This window comes from Etheostoma spectabile, chromosome 13, assembly GCF_008692095.1.
Source record: "Etheostoma spectabile isolate EspeVRDwgs_2016 chromosome 13, UIUC_Espe_1.0, whole genome shotgun sequence".
In the NCBI taxonomy this organism is placed as follows: Eukaryota; Metazoa; Chordata; class Actinopteri; order Perciformes; family Percidae; genus Etheostoma; species Etheostoma spectabile.
In genome coordinates, this window is record NC_045745.1 from 1,314,821 (window position 1) to 1,330,320 (window position 15,500).

At 39.8% G+C, this 15,500-nt stretch overlaps 1 protein-coding gene and 1 long non-coding RNA gene across 2 annotated transcripts in view; one reads left to right on the plus strand and one right to left on the minus strand.

Moving 5' to 3' along the window:
- Positions 1–15,500, plus strand: part of ntm (neurotrimin) — a 537,242-nt gene that overhangs the window by 212,505 nt on the left and 309,237 nt on the right. The gene's annotated exons all lie outside the window — the stretch shown is intronic.
- Positions 1–15,500, minus strand: part of LOC116700848 (uncharacterized) — a 24,260-nt gene that overhangs the window by 6,202 nt on the left and 2,558 nt on the right. Inside the window, exons 2-3 of the long non-coding RNA XR_004334747.1 lie at positions 10,745–10,751; positions 6,686–6,692 (exon numbers count right to left, since the gene is read on the minus strand). This is a non-coding gene — a long non-coding RNA (uncharacterized LOC116700848). The remainder of the gene's footprint in view (positions 1–6,685; positions 6,693–10,744; positions 10,752–15,500) is intronic.

Genomic DNA, 15,500 nt, shown 5'->3' on the forward strand with positions numbered 1-15,500 from the left:
GAAGAGGACAGATATGTATATGACAGCGGAAAAAATTGTTTAAAATATCTTACAATATCTTGGACCTGGCTTTGCTGCAGTGGTCTGTCTAAATGTGGGGCCAGAGGGTCTGTCTAGACGTGGGGCCAGAGGGGTCTGTGAGCTGACTGACTGACCGGCTCGTGAGAGTCATTCCCGCGGGCGAGCTTGCTACGCCCGCCGGGGTTTGCGGAGCTTTCAACTCCGAAGGCTTTTGTAATTCACCATCAATTTTCGTTGAACTGCCTATATTCAAAATCTGCACAGCTGATTTCTCGCCTTAAACATCTTAAAATGAATTTATTGATTTAATAATAGACGTAATGTGAAAATATGTGTACCGGAAACCATAAGCGCTTACACCCGAATTGAATGTTGGGATAGAAATCAGCTGTGCAGATTTTGAATATAGGCAGTTCAACGAAAATTGATGGTGAATTACAAAAGCCTTCGGAGTTTGAAAGCTCCGCAAACCCCGGCGGGCGTAGCAAGCTCGCCCGCCGGGAATGACTCCACAGCCGGTCAGTCAGTCAGCTCACAGACCCCTCTGGCCCCACGTCTAGACAGACCCCTCTGGCCCCATTTAGACACCACTGCAGCAAAGCCAGGTCCAAGATATTGTAAGATATTTTAAACAATTTTTTCCGCTGTCATATACATATCTGTCCTCTTCATCCTGGCTCTCTTCCCTCTAGGGCTCCTCTTCTGCTTCTCTGTAACATATACAGACGGCAGTGACTAACTTTACCCAGTCCATCTATAATTTTAATACCTATTTTAACGTTTCTTTTCTGCTTTCAATTAAAATTGAATCCCGAACAATGTTACAAGGATTTTTTCCCTGCCGTTGTGTCGGTATTTATATAGTTATTGGCCCGTGATACTTAATAGCACTTTAATTGAAAACCTGGAAGACTAAACAACAAAATAACAAGGCGGTGTGAAGGGTGACCGTCCTTGCTTTATTATGAATACACCCATCAAAGCTAACTATAAAGTGGCAATTAAGCGCCCTCTTTGCTGGGGGTGTTGCGCAATAACAGGAAGAACGCTTCGTCTCAAAACTGTCAACAGCGTTTTGTGTGCTTCTGAACTTGCGAGTTCAGTCTTCCAGGTACAGCTAGCAAGTACGGTCTCCCCAAGAACACAAGTCCGTTCTTTGCTTACTTGGTATTGAGAAACACCCACTGACAGCTTGATTCAGTCTAAAATATTGTTAACTCAAACCAAACACTGGAAAAAGCAGGCTACAGCTGACGTAGCTGTTATATATTTAACGGTTATTTTCAGGTTTTATTTTGAGGGTCTTTTAAAGTTATTACCTGCTGTCCCAGCTAGCGGTTAGCCGAATTAGCTGTTAGCTACACAAACATTAGCTTTCATTCAGTGGTGCGCTGTGGTATATGGGATGAGTAGTTCTTTCGCTCGATAATGAAAATATATAAACAATCTTGTACCTTTTGATTTTTATTCATTTTCTGTTCACTCAAAACAATATGTTGTATGTTTATGTCACGTGGTAGCTGGTTAGCCTAAGGAATGGTCTAAAACTCTTTATATACAGATTTTCCAGACGTCAATGGGATTAATGAATAGGAAAGTTCCTTCCGGAACCCAAGGTCTCTCGGAGGAAGGGCGGGACTGTTGAGCTCTATTAATCCATCAAGCACTGGCTGTGCTGCCACCTGCCTACTCCTACTTTTATGAATCCTAGGGTTTGTAATTACAGACCTTGGCTCCAGCAGAATGCCATTTGGATATTCTTATGATTTTTCATGCACTCCTTTTGTTTTTCCTGGAGAGACCCAGATTTAATGCCGTTAATAAGTTTTCTCATGCTCTGTAACATATTATTTTTTATGTGACTCACTGACTGGTTTATAGTGATTTCCTCTAATTTTCTTTTTTCTTTAATAGATTATTTCTAGCTGCTGGCTACATACGTTTACACATAAGCCATGACACATTGTGTGCTTCTGCATTTACAGTATACACAATATGTAACACTGGAGATAGTCATTTAACATCTGTCATGCTAAAATTGTATGAACTTTTGTTTTTAATTATGTTTTTAATTATTCATTTTTTAATTATGTTTTCTAATAATTCTAAGCATTATCAGTGTCAAGACATCCATTTAATATTCAGGAGTGCAATCTCACTCCCCTTTACTCAAATGCTGTAAACGTCTAGATAGGCCTGGGTGATATGGAGAAAATCCAATATCACAATATTTTTGACCAAATACTTCAATGCTGGTATTGCAACGATATTGTAGGGTTGATAATTGGTGCTTTGTCAAAATATTAACACAATCGATTTGTGATAAATAATCATCAGTAATGTGGATATGATGACTGGCTGGAGGCAAATAATATATATATATATATAAAAAAAAAGAAAATCAGAACAATAGTTTGTTTTGTGCATTTTAGCCCTTTATTTTCATAGGACAGCCAAAAAGACATGAAAGGGGAGAGAGAGGGGAATGACATGCAGCAAAGGGCTGCATGACATAAGACTTGCAATAGCGGCAAATTGAATTTCTGATGATTATATACCTGAGCACATTACTTTGGATACTTTCTTAGTACACTGCTGCCATTATCACATCTTACTGTGTGGTGAGCTGCCAGTTAGTCAACCTCCGGCAGTGTTCAGTTTCACATCTGGTTGATGGAAATAAATAGCTCTCAATCCTCACTGCGTACAGTGTACTTTACATTTTTCTTATGCTTTGCACAGGCCTATCGCAACATCAATAGATAGAAGTGTTGTCAGGTGGAAAGTCTAAAAATATCAGACACAATATAGCACATTTCCAGACTATTGAACATTAAAACATCACAGCTAGGGTGAATTAGAATATGTCCGCATGGGAACGTTTTCCCTTTTCTTCATCATTCCTCTTTTATCAGCTCCATACTGTTATCTGCGCTTCAGTTTTCTCTCAGGCATCATGACCTCCTCTGTCAAAGAGGCTGCGTTGGCTCATCTCCTGGCCATGTAATACGGGCACTTTGTTTGCTTCATATCAGCATCTGAATATGATTGAGCCATGAGTCAGACGCCTCTGCTGCACAGCACAAGGGAAGCACTGTAACCCTTGCTCTATTGTTCTTACCAGAGCGGTAAATATTGGGTCTTGGGGTCTTGCTCTGAAATCCTTACATGCTGATTCAATGTGGATTCAAATGAGAAGGAATGATAAGAACCGACACATAAAAAAAAACATAAAAAAATAAGAGGCAGGTATTTGAGTACACAGAGACAATCTTTCCATTCTAATACAGTATGCTCCATTGGCACCGCCATTATGCTAATGCACAAGGCAATGCTGTTGGAGTGATTCGTTAGCGTAATGGGAAGAAGCTAATTGAGTGAATTCTTGCCAAATTACCAGACGTGGTTAATCGTCCGCCGTAAGCCTCAGTCAGATGTGAATATACATACATATGCAGGTATCGCACGCACGCACGCACGCACGCACGCACGCACACACACAAACACACTTGCACAAACACAGGCAAAGTGTCTACAAGAAGGGTGACTGCACTTCACCTATGACAGGCACTCCATTTAGAGCAGCGGTGCTACACAGGTGCTCACTGCTCGGAGACAGACAAGATCTTAGAGTGGAATTGACTGCGAGATGGCAAAAAAAAAAGACATGAATACTGATCAGCTCTCTCAGTGGCAGTACAGCACAACAGACAAAACCTAGTATGCCTTTCAGTGGAGTCACTCACACAGAGAAAGTGGTACATCCCATCCAAGCCAATGGCATTTACAAAGCAAAATGATACAGATGATTTTTGGTCGATTTTTGGTTCGAGAAGCTTGTCAAACAAATGCCTCGGACTCTACTATAATAACTTTAGCTCATTTACACTGGAGCTTAAATGATGGTTGCCTTAATGCTAGCAGTGTTGATTAATCAGTAACAGTTAACTCCCTTCTGTACCCTCATCTGGATGTGTATGAGTGGGTGCGAGTCTGTGCAAACCTGTGTGTTTGTGGGTGTGTGTGTGTGTGTATGTGTTGGGCGGGGTGTTAAGAGGGAGAACACGCTGGATAATGTCACATTAGCATACTTCTATAACTGCGCCGCCACTCAGTGTAAAATAGGAGCCGTACCTTTAGAGTCGGCCCTATACTGACTCAGCCATGTGTTTCACTACAGCAGCTAACATAACAGCTTTGTGTAACGCACCGGGGGCTGAGCCGGGGAATGGATACATTAGCTTTCATGGAAAACAATAGGTAAGGTTCAGCCAAGTAAAACACAATGCGGTGAAAGTTCACATTTTCTGCTGAAATCAAACAAAATGTTAGACATGTACGGTGTGAATGCAACACTATTAAAGTATTGTTGCTGGAGGACTGCTGCCATCGCTGCTGATACAAGCAAGTGGAAGCTGTGACTTCCTTGCTCTGAAACTTGTTAGTGGCTTGACACAGCAGCCAGACCGCCAATAGACACCCTTCATGTCATCTGGTTAAGGCACACCAGGCTGTTCTCATAAATAGATAGATAGATAGATAGATAGATAGAGGGGCTTTATTAATCCCAAATTGGGAAATGGCAGCGTTACATTACATTACATGTCATTTAGCTGATGCTTTTATCCAAAGTGAACAATTATGTGCTCTCAACCTTGAAGGTGCAAACTCCAGATAACAAGTAGTAAGTGCAAGTACAGTAGCTTTAAATAAGCACATCTACAAAGAGCCATATGAAAGTGTAGCTTTAAGTATATACATATACAGTGTATACATTTTTTTTTATCATTACTGCAGCAGGTATAAAACACAACATCCACACAGAATAAGAATAAATAATTATAATTATAAATAAAGTAAAAAGGTGGGTGAAAATGAGGTAATGAGGGGGTTAGGGTTATCTACAATAGGCAACAGTTTGTTAAGTGGCCGCCTGTCCACCACAGCACTGTAATGCATTTATTACCGTATAAACCCCAATGACTGCCGCTGTATAAGAACGTGAAGATCCGCGAAGGGACAAGGCCGGGGGGGACATTTGGCTCCTATAACAACAAGACATGTTTCAGAGACTTTCACCCGGGAAACGTACCAGGGACATCACTAGGATTGAAAGACAGGGGGTGCTTAGTCCCTGGGGTATTTGCAACTTGCGTTTGCAAAATCTTTGCACTCACATCTTTTGTTACTGCATTAGAGCTACACAACAACCAGTCAACAAATCAAGATGTTAACAAGTAAAAAATGACAGACATGTCTTCTTCTACCATTTCTACTCGATACGTTAAAGCTGCATGGGGGAATTTACTTAGGCCAGACTTTGCTCCCGATGAGTTCTTCTGAAAGCAATGACTTAATAAATGTTATCTAACTGCTCAAGTCAATGTATAATAAAGTAATAGCACACTATATCTAAAGAAAGAAAAAGAAAAAATAGGCATCACTAAATACTTTATCATGTAATCTATTGATGCGGATCCCATTTAAAGGGCTACTGTGTAAATACAATAACCTGATGGCGGATTGAATTAAAGATTTGGAGTAATGATTAGTGTAAATGTATTGTTTGTAGGATTGCTTTCATTTTATTTTCACTTGTGTATCTGTTGGAATGTGTTCATCTTTAGCTGAGGCATTAGCTTAGCATTTAGGTCTTAACATCTACATATTTACGTAATTTATCACAGCCGGTGAATGCAGAAAGTTAAATTGGTTAGAATATAGCTAGCATATATAAGAAATGTAATGAAATAATTTAATTTAGGCTACGCACAGTGCCAAGACCTGCCAACAAATGCTTATTGTTAGAAGAAACAAAACAATCCTCCGGCCTGTAGACCACTACTGACCTCAATCACACCGGCTCCCTCAGAATCAACTGCCCTGCCAATCTCCTGCTAACCTTTCTCTCTGCTGGAATATCTTCCAAAATCCATCTCATCTGCTCCTTGAATTGAAGGCTACAACGGAACTATAGCATGAACAGGGACCCTATGGCATTTAGTTTTCAGTGACAAAAACAGTCTGTGGGGATTGCTATTGTTTTAGAAAAGGCCTACTAGAGATATATAGAAAGCTATATTATTGGTAAACAAGAAAAAAGAGGTGTGACTAGCTTGCTAAGTTACCCATTTCTTGTATTTCGGTTGTTCACTCTAGCTGAACTATAGTTTTCCATAGAAATTCAAAATATCCCCTTTCCTTTACCTCAAGAAAACATACTTAAAGGTAAGCAGGTAATTAAAAACAACTTACAGTTTTACTCTCTTATTGTATCACTTCGTCTAATCATTCTTCATTTCACCATTAGCGTGTTTTTCAGCGTGTGTATCAGCGTGTGTGGGCGGGGGGGGAGTAGCAGTGAGACAAGATGAATCCTCCAGTTACTTGCAACGCTGCGGTCTGCAACGCTCGGAAAGCTGCCAGTTCACACCAATGCAGACGGTGCGGTGCATCATCTTGCAACACAACTACTCTCTGTACGTCTGTCTAACTTCGGACTTTTTGGCTATTTTTTGCAGCTGGATATATAGCATTTGTTGGGTCTATATGAATGAGGATACAGTTATTGATACATCAAATTGTTATTGTTGTTCTTGGTATCATTTAGGGGTGCTTAGGAACATTTTGGGGTAGCTACAGCCCCCCTACAAATAGGCCTAACGACATCCCTGGTGAGTGCTACTTAAGGGGGTTGCTGATTTCACCAAAACTGCAATCTTTATCTTAATCTTAACTTTTCGTGTTGGTGTCTAAAGTGGCGGTCACCTTTTGTTGAATAAACTCTACGGCAATGGCCCACGCCTCACGGTACTGTCACGGTGCTCACCCATTCTCAGCTGAATTTAACTGTAAAGACTGCTAACCCTGACGGTCATGTGACCGGTCGTCTTATAAGATATCATACCAATTGTTGTCCATATGTTTTAAAATTATATCATACAAACCCGTTCACAAGAATGTGTTGAGCACACACAGTATTCCCAAATGTACATTTTAACATGAAATGATGACTGGAGATTTTTCAGATTGTAAAAGTTTATAAGATATTTGTTTACTGTGATGGATTACTGACTGAATTTCTAGTCTCAGGGGTTTTTTAATTCAGGAGCTGAATGGAAATGAATGAGGCTGACAGGCTTAGCACTCCAGAATTTGCTTAATAATTATTCATGTAAAAGCTGTCACAAGTAGCACAAAATGGATAGAAAATGTAAAACATGAACAAACACAGCTGTCCTCTGAATCCCCACAGCTCCACGGCGTGTGTTCAGTGGTGGGGGTTGTTGCCCTTAGACCAGAATTCTCGCAGGTAATGTAAATGTACGAGTGGTCGAGTAGTCTCATATTAAAATCCCACTGAGATTTGCTTAGGAATCCCAATATTGTGAACAATGCCATGGCAAAAAAGAAAAAGATTAATGTCACACCAGGCAAGATATTTTTAATATAAAAATCCTTATCTCTACCAGTCTAATTCTCATAGAGGGGCTGAACTAAGACAACTAATCAACCTTTCTGCCCATGTGAAACTCATGTTGGGCATGGGCACTTCATCATTCTCATATTAAGTGACATGTTGACATACTTTATGAACTCTCCTGAAGAGCAGCAGATGAGAATAACCTGCATTTCTTTCCTTTATTATGAAGTATCACAGACTGGCCAGGCTGGTAAACATGAGGTCAGTGTGTGTGCAGTTTACAGAATACACTTCTAACAGTTTGTAATCATTCACTGTGAATATTAATCTGTAAGTTAGCATTGGCATAGCTAATATCAGGCTATATAGACATAATAATAATGATTCAAAATGGCACTTCAGCTTGCCAACAAATGTTACATATTATAACCAGTAAACTAGTGTAAAAATAAAGTATTGCTCATTTGAACTACTACACATTCAAACCAATAAAAAGATTTTTAGCCATATGAAAACAATATGGATATCGGGATGGCAAGACAGCTGGTCCACCACTTTGGTCCAGACTGAAATATTGCCGCATATACAGTATTGGATGGATGGCTTTTTGATTAATTCATGATCCCCAGAGGATTAAATCTACTGACTTTGGGGATCCTTTGACATGGCACCATAATTGGTTTTGATATCTCCACATTGACATGGAATTTGGTACATCTCTACATGTTACCGTTAGAAAGAATTGGAATAAATTTGGTGACTTTTCATCTATAGCCACCAGCAGGTCAACGTTTTTTCACTTACCTTTTAAAATAGCTCAACATCCACCAAACGGATTGGCCCAAAGATATTAACAGATATTTGTGGCCCCTAGAGGCCACACTGTCTCCCAATCAATTAGGTCTCCACACAACAAATCTGGATTCTCAATAACTTTTTGAGGGGTACGTATTTTCCAGTGACGTTGTAGAAACCTTCACTGGTTTGGTTACCATTGTGAAGTAAAACAAAACTAATTGTTAAAGGACTCAAGACAAGGTCAAGACGCAAGGTCTTAGGTACACAGTCTGCTGTCTGCTTTCTGCTTCTGATGATTACAAGTTACATTCCATGTGCCTGCACAGGTCTCATATTGTTGTTAGGGGTTCATTTTAGGCAGAGTATGTGTTGCCTTACTCTGGAGGATATAGAGGTTGCCTCTGGCATGGTGTCCATGCCTGGTTTAATATCAGTTTTACCTACTCCCTATGTCTGGGAGAAATGCTCATTGAAGGTTAGATGTTTTGTGCTACGAGTCTTGATGATCTATATCCACGTTCCGCTGTCGGGATTGCTCCATTGCCGCAGGAAATTCCGCCTGATGTCTTTCATTTCGGCCGGATGTCTGTCACCTTCCTCTTTCTTTGCGTTGTAATTTTAAACCGATTTATGAGGAATTTGCTTAACTGCTCCTCAGATCTCTGCAGCGTTTTCTCTCGCACGACTAAAACAACTTTTGTACGTACACTCTCCGCTCAGCCAAGGCGATTGTGGTTGGTTTAAAGAAATGCCAATACACCAGAGCATGTTTTTCTCTCATCCTGGAATGTAAAAATCTTTTAAAAATAACAATACTGAGTTTCAATTTGTTAAATAAAGAGAAGTAAATAAGGTATAGTATTTAGTTTTTATAGTTTTAGTCAAAGTTGATGATAACCCTAATGTAAATACTTGACTTTTCAATAAAATTTTTCAATATTAATAATAATAATGGTGACCAAAAAAAAGGGAGGTGAGCAACGGTCGCTCCGTGAGCACCTATAACCCCACGCAGCACAAACAGGGGCCCGAGCCTGGGACAAGTGGGGCAGCCAAGCAGGATAATCCTCTTTGTAACGTATTTACTTGTAAATTATTTTCCCCATTTCCCTATTTTTCTTCATTGTTCCTTTTCTTCTTTCCGTTCATTGGTTTAGCCTAAATATAATAGCCTTGAGCCGCTCCCAGACCCTAAGGTGGGCATTGGCCCAATGCTGAGTCTTTCTAACACAGAGTAGCTTTCTTCAATACACATTAGATTTTAAATTTCACAAAGGGAAGGGGATACCCGTGCCAGTCGCATCACTTGGCCCCACCAGCTAACATGCATACATTTATAAGCAATTTTCCAGATACCCTTTAAAATCAGCAGTGGGTGTGAGACAGATTGGAAACCTGACATGAGAGACAGATGATCAGCACATGCTGCTGATTCTGTGACAGCAGAACTGAGCACTATCATTTGGGAGGACTTGTGTGTTGAACTTGTTTTTTAAATCATCATTTTAATCACCGTATTCAAACCCTTATTCCAGTATGCAGCTGGGAGGGAAGAGTGCACAGGATTTTTTTGTTTGTTTTGCTTTAGTTGTCAGTTTATATGAAAATAAAGGATAACCACCAGACAGGAAGAGCTGAGTATAAATCCATACAAGGAATTTCAGATATCAGTATACATTTACTACTTACTAGGTAAAAATGGAGATATAGCCTGGGAACCGGACTGTTCTGTGAGCTCATGTTTTTATTTGATCAAGCAGGTACATCTGGTACATAGCAAGTGTTTATCTCATATGGGGCGGGCTTTAGAAAGGACTGACAACCTGCGGACCTTTACGTAAAATACGTGATGAGGTCATGACTTGCATACCGTTGCACCAACACTGTGGCGAGACATATATCATAGAGACAGAGCACATGCAATAGAAACAATGTAACAAACCCTGAACTTACGTTTCTATCAGCTGCCAACCCGAAAAACTACTTTTATGAAGACAAAAATGGATACAGAGGTGAGAAATCAGTAGAGAGAATGTGAAGGGATGTGTGGGATCCTGTGGGACATAGTCTGGCTATCACCAGACCAAGCCAAGCTCATGTTTGAGATTGAACATTGGTCTGTGGAGCCTGCTCTGAGGTATGACCAACGGGCATAGTTCAAAGGACTCTGTTCGCAATTGGATAGTTCTTCAGCCAATCCGATCAAGTGGCATCAACGGGGTTGCAGCAATACGGTGGCGTTCGGTGGCCACTATGTTGAATGTAAACAAGAAGCTGCATGGTCGCTTCTCTATCATCATCGTGTTAAACCCACCAATAGCGCTCCAGGTAGATAACCAAGTTTCTGATTGGTTCCCGCAAAGCTGTGTAAACCTAACATAAGCTTAGTGTCAGGATAGCAATGAGGAGCACCCAAGATGGCTGCAGCCGACTATTTTCTCATTCTGATGGCAAAAATGGCAACAGTCGATCAGAGACATTGAGTTGATGCTACACCATCACAGCTCATCTCTGCATTCCCAACTGTATATATATTCAAATATTTGTTCTTGTATTTTATCCTATTTTTATTTTATGTATATTGTATGTATGTGTATTGTATCCTAGTATTTCATTTATATTTATATTCTGCTGCTGTAACACTTTAATTTCCCATTTCATTGGGATCAATATCTATCTATCTATCTATCTATCTATCTATCTATCTATCTATCTATCTATCTATCTATCTATCTATCTATCTATCTCTGCACGTTGTATTCTGTTCACAGTTTTCCATTGCTCAGCGTTACGTCACATCTGTCATTGCTCTGATTGGTTGAAGATATCCAATCGCATCAAGAGGCCTTTTGATGACGGCCAAATGAAGCTTCATGAATCTCCGTGAACCATTTTCTTTATTTCCTGAATTGGTTAAAATGTAATTGTCATTCCTTGAGCTATTTCTTTAAACCAAGAGCGTTATCTAGTGGGCTCTGAGAATAAGAAAATGCGTCTCCATTGCCCTTTTTGCCCTCAGAATTTATAAATAGTTCTACAACAGAAAGTTCCACAAAATGGTTCACCAACTTTCATGGAGATTCATTTGGTACTATCTGCAGCCTTTGATAATTTAAAAATTATCTGAGAAGTTCCAGACAAACTAATATTTAGGATTTGGTCTGGCGATGTCATAACATTTGACGTTACTCTACATTTTAGCAACAGGGGCACATGTTCCTATTTAGAAGGAAAAATGTTGTGTAAATTGGGAACTTTTGACTTCAACAATAATCTAATTAAAAAAAAGTTCTGTAAAAATTAAAAACCACAGCCACCGGCTGACCTGTGATACTAGGATGCTGTGTACCTTTCTATTAAGATCACTAAATGGATTTACACTCCAGCCTGTACCTCCCAATATAAGATCAAGTGTAATTGCATTTGGTAACCAGATCAAATTATGCTTAGTCTTCTCTGAAGGCAAGCTGGCAATCTGCAAATAGCATCTGTCCTCATAAAACACCCTGAAGATGAAACAGGAGCATGCGTTCTTGAGTGTGTCAGTTTGGAGCAGAACTTATATTTTACCATGTAGAGTAGCTACAAACAACAACTACAACCCAGAGAAGTTAGTCAGTGCATTTGAAAAGAGAATTTCATAATGAGACACAGGTTTAGTTTTTGTTCCGCCGAGCTCTACTGTCAGTGCTAAATATTTTAGTTTTCTTTTATTTGTCAGTGCTTAATAAGTTGTATTACAAACCACAGAAGCAACCGAGAAGTGATTAAAGATTTATGTGAGCCAATCAGTCTTGAGTCAGAGTATACCTAACTGTGCCGGGTGTTCTAGGTTCTGTGTGCCAGTAGAACAAAATATCCTTTAGTGTACCCAGCAAACATTCAGACTGTGAACACCAACACAGAAAATCTGTCTAAATACAGAGCCAGAGATGAAATTTGTATTTATAGTTGACTGTAGCTGCTACCTGAGTCTAGTTATATCCATAATGTTGATATTTTTCTGAAACCAGTCGGTATTTTTTGGGGATATTTAGATTGAAAGTCCTTTACACGGCCAAAAAAAGTGTTTTATTGGGTCAAGATGAGAGTTTGTAAATCTTGATGGTATGACCCTAAGGGCTCCTGCACAGTGTCTGCGTGGCATGTTCGTTTTTATTTCGGTTCCCATGGTAACAGGTTAGAGTTTGCACACTGCCTCCGTGACGCGCACATCTAAGGCGCGGCTCGACAATACATGGAGATTGGCATGGTTTTATTTCAGTTAGACTAATATCTGGTTTGATTCGCATTGAGAGATGATTTTATGGAAAGTATCCCATGTAAATCTCTAAGTATGGTGAAGAGTATGTGATGATATGGGGTGGCTATTTTAAATCCAAAGGCCAAGGGAACTTTATCAGGATGCATATTATCCTGATCCATGAAATAACTGGCCTTTAAAAAGAAAGATGTGCCTGCCTCTATAAGAATTGAACACAGGGGGGTGTATACTTATGCCCCCTGTATTTTAAGGAAGAACATTTATTTATTTACAATACATTATTCATTCACAAAGAAAATTGGTGTCCTTAAAGGTTGGATTTTACCTTATATTTTTATTAAGGCATTAAGATAAATTTCCAAAACAGGATTTTTTTATTCCTCTTTTTAGTCAACTTAAGCATGGGCATTTAAACTTATGAGCACCACTGTAGAATACAAAAAGATGTTGATGACAAAAAGATGACTTATATGTCATTTTGACACAAATACTGTACATTCAATAAATGACATAGAGATGTTTGAAAGTCTCTAGTTTTCGACATAAATGCAGATATAAATAAAAAATAAATAATTAAATGATTTTCAAATATTGCAGCCGTCAATACAGACAAAATATCAAAGTATGTGTAACAAATTGACAAAAATATTTACAAAATAAAGTTGAAGGACATATTTGATTTTATCAACGGGAAACATTCATGTTGTTAATCATATATCTGGTGACATGAGATGCAAAGCCATGTTAACGTGCTTACGTAATGACATCATATTAGATTGTGTGTCTGTCTATCGAGAGCATGTGCGCTGAATAAATTGTCAGTTTCAAGACCAAAGAGATGATGGCCGTTATGGCTGTCATTTTTCTCCCGCGAATATAGGCCAAAGGTGCTAGCTAACCACTTTGGTTGCTGTTGTATCGATAGACTGCTGCAGGAATATCTAACGCTACAGGTTATGGGCCCACACGGTTAAACTTTGCTGTAATTTCTATAGTTACTTACCACAAAATGCCCAGTAAAATACCATAACTTTCTTTTCCCGTTCATTACTGTAATAAACATTGCATTATATACAGTGATTTACTGTATATTTTTAATTTGCGGTCATGCAGGCCAAAGGTGGTTTAGACTCTTATTCAGCAGTGATGAGAAAAGTTACGAACTCTGGGAAACGAGGTTCCTTGCGCACATGGAGTTGCGTGGCCTCAGAGAGGTCATCTTGGAGGACCCGCAGATAGAGCGGCTTTCTCTAAAGACGAGGCAAAGAACGGAGAGGCATATGCAGAGCTAGTGCAATGTCTGGACAACAAGAGTTTGTCATTTGTAATGAGGGATGCCAAACGTGATGGAAGAAGAGCACTGGAGATTCTCCTGGAGCACTATGCGGGAAAAGACAAACCCCGTGTTGTGAGTTTGTATTGTGAACTTTCCTCACTCCATAAGGCTAGCAATTAAACTATCACTGATTATGTTATTTGAGTAGAGACTATATTCACGTCAATGAGAAGAGCAGATGGACGTTTTAGTGGTGGACTTCAAATAGCCATGGTAGTAAAGGGGCTATCGGATTCATACAAGACGTTTGTCGTGCACGTCACCCAGACATGATATTGTTATGCAATTGATGCATATCAATATATATTGATGTGCACGTCACCCAGACATGATATATAATGTGTATGGCAAGTTTAAAACAAAACTGCAAAGTTATGAAAGTACTGAAAAATATGGGAGGAGTGTTGTGAATGTAGAAGACAATGGGATTCAATTCAATTCAGTTTTATTTATAGTATCATTTTCATAACAAGAGTTATCTCAAGATACTTTACAGATAGAGTAGGTCTAGACCACACTCCAGAATTTACAAGGACCCAACAGTTCTAGTAGTTTCCTCCAGAGCAAGCAACAGTGCGACAGTGGCAAGGAAAAACTCCCCTTTGAAGAACAACATCAGAACGGGACGGCTGCGAGAGGTTGGAGAACCTTATTCGAGATGTCACGATGCATGCTATAGGACAGTAACCTCCCAAAGCAATTATGGACTTATTCTTTACAGACTGCAGCCCAAATCCAGAACAGGTGCAACAGTAAGCAACAAGAGCCGACACCTTACCGTGTTTTCACAGGTAAAACACATAATCCATCTCAAATGAAGATATTTGGCTGTGAATGCTACGTATATTAGCAGGATAAGACAAAGCTGGATTCTAGGTGTGAAAGGGGGATCTTTGTAGGTTATGATAAATATACTCCAGCATATAACGTGTATTATCCTGAGACAGGAAAGGTCCTTAAACATAGGCTGGTGAAATTCATCACCAAAGGTAGCGCAGATAGACTCAGACAGAATGTGACATGAGGGACGACATTGAGAATTATGAAGATACACCACCGAAGATAGTCACCCAGGGTCAGAGACAGCATAAAAAGAGTAAAGTGTCCAGTGTTGAGGAGACTGCAGAGGCAGGTCTGACCCAGACAGACAGTACTCAGACAGAACATGGAGAAAGGAGGTACCCTACAAGACAGAAAAAGGCTCCTGAATACTTAAAGGACCACCAGTGTAAGGCTGAATGCAACAATGACGAAAGTGAAAATGGAGATTATTTCTGCAGAGTGGCTTATGGTGTACCTAAAACATTTAGAAAGGCTATGGACTCTAAGGAGTCAAAAATGTGTGTTGACAAAATGAAAGGGGAGATGAACTCTTTGACAAAGATTGAGACTTTCACTCAGACACCACTGCCAAGAGGCAAACAAGCAGTGGGAGGTCAATGGGTGTATGCAGTGAAAGAGAGCCCAGAAGGAGCTGAGACTTGTAAAGCAAGATATGCCACAAAAGGATATGTTCAAGTAGGGATTGACCATCAAGAGACTTTTTCACCGACAGCTAACATGACCTCTGTCCGAGCATTGATGCAGGTAGCTGTACAGCAGGACCTGCACCAAATGGATGTGAAGACTGCTTACCTCCATGCTCCAATGGACTGTGA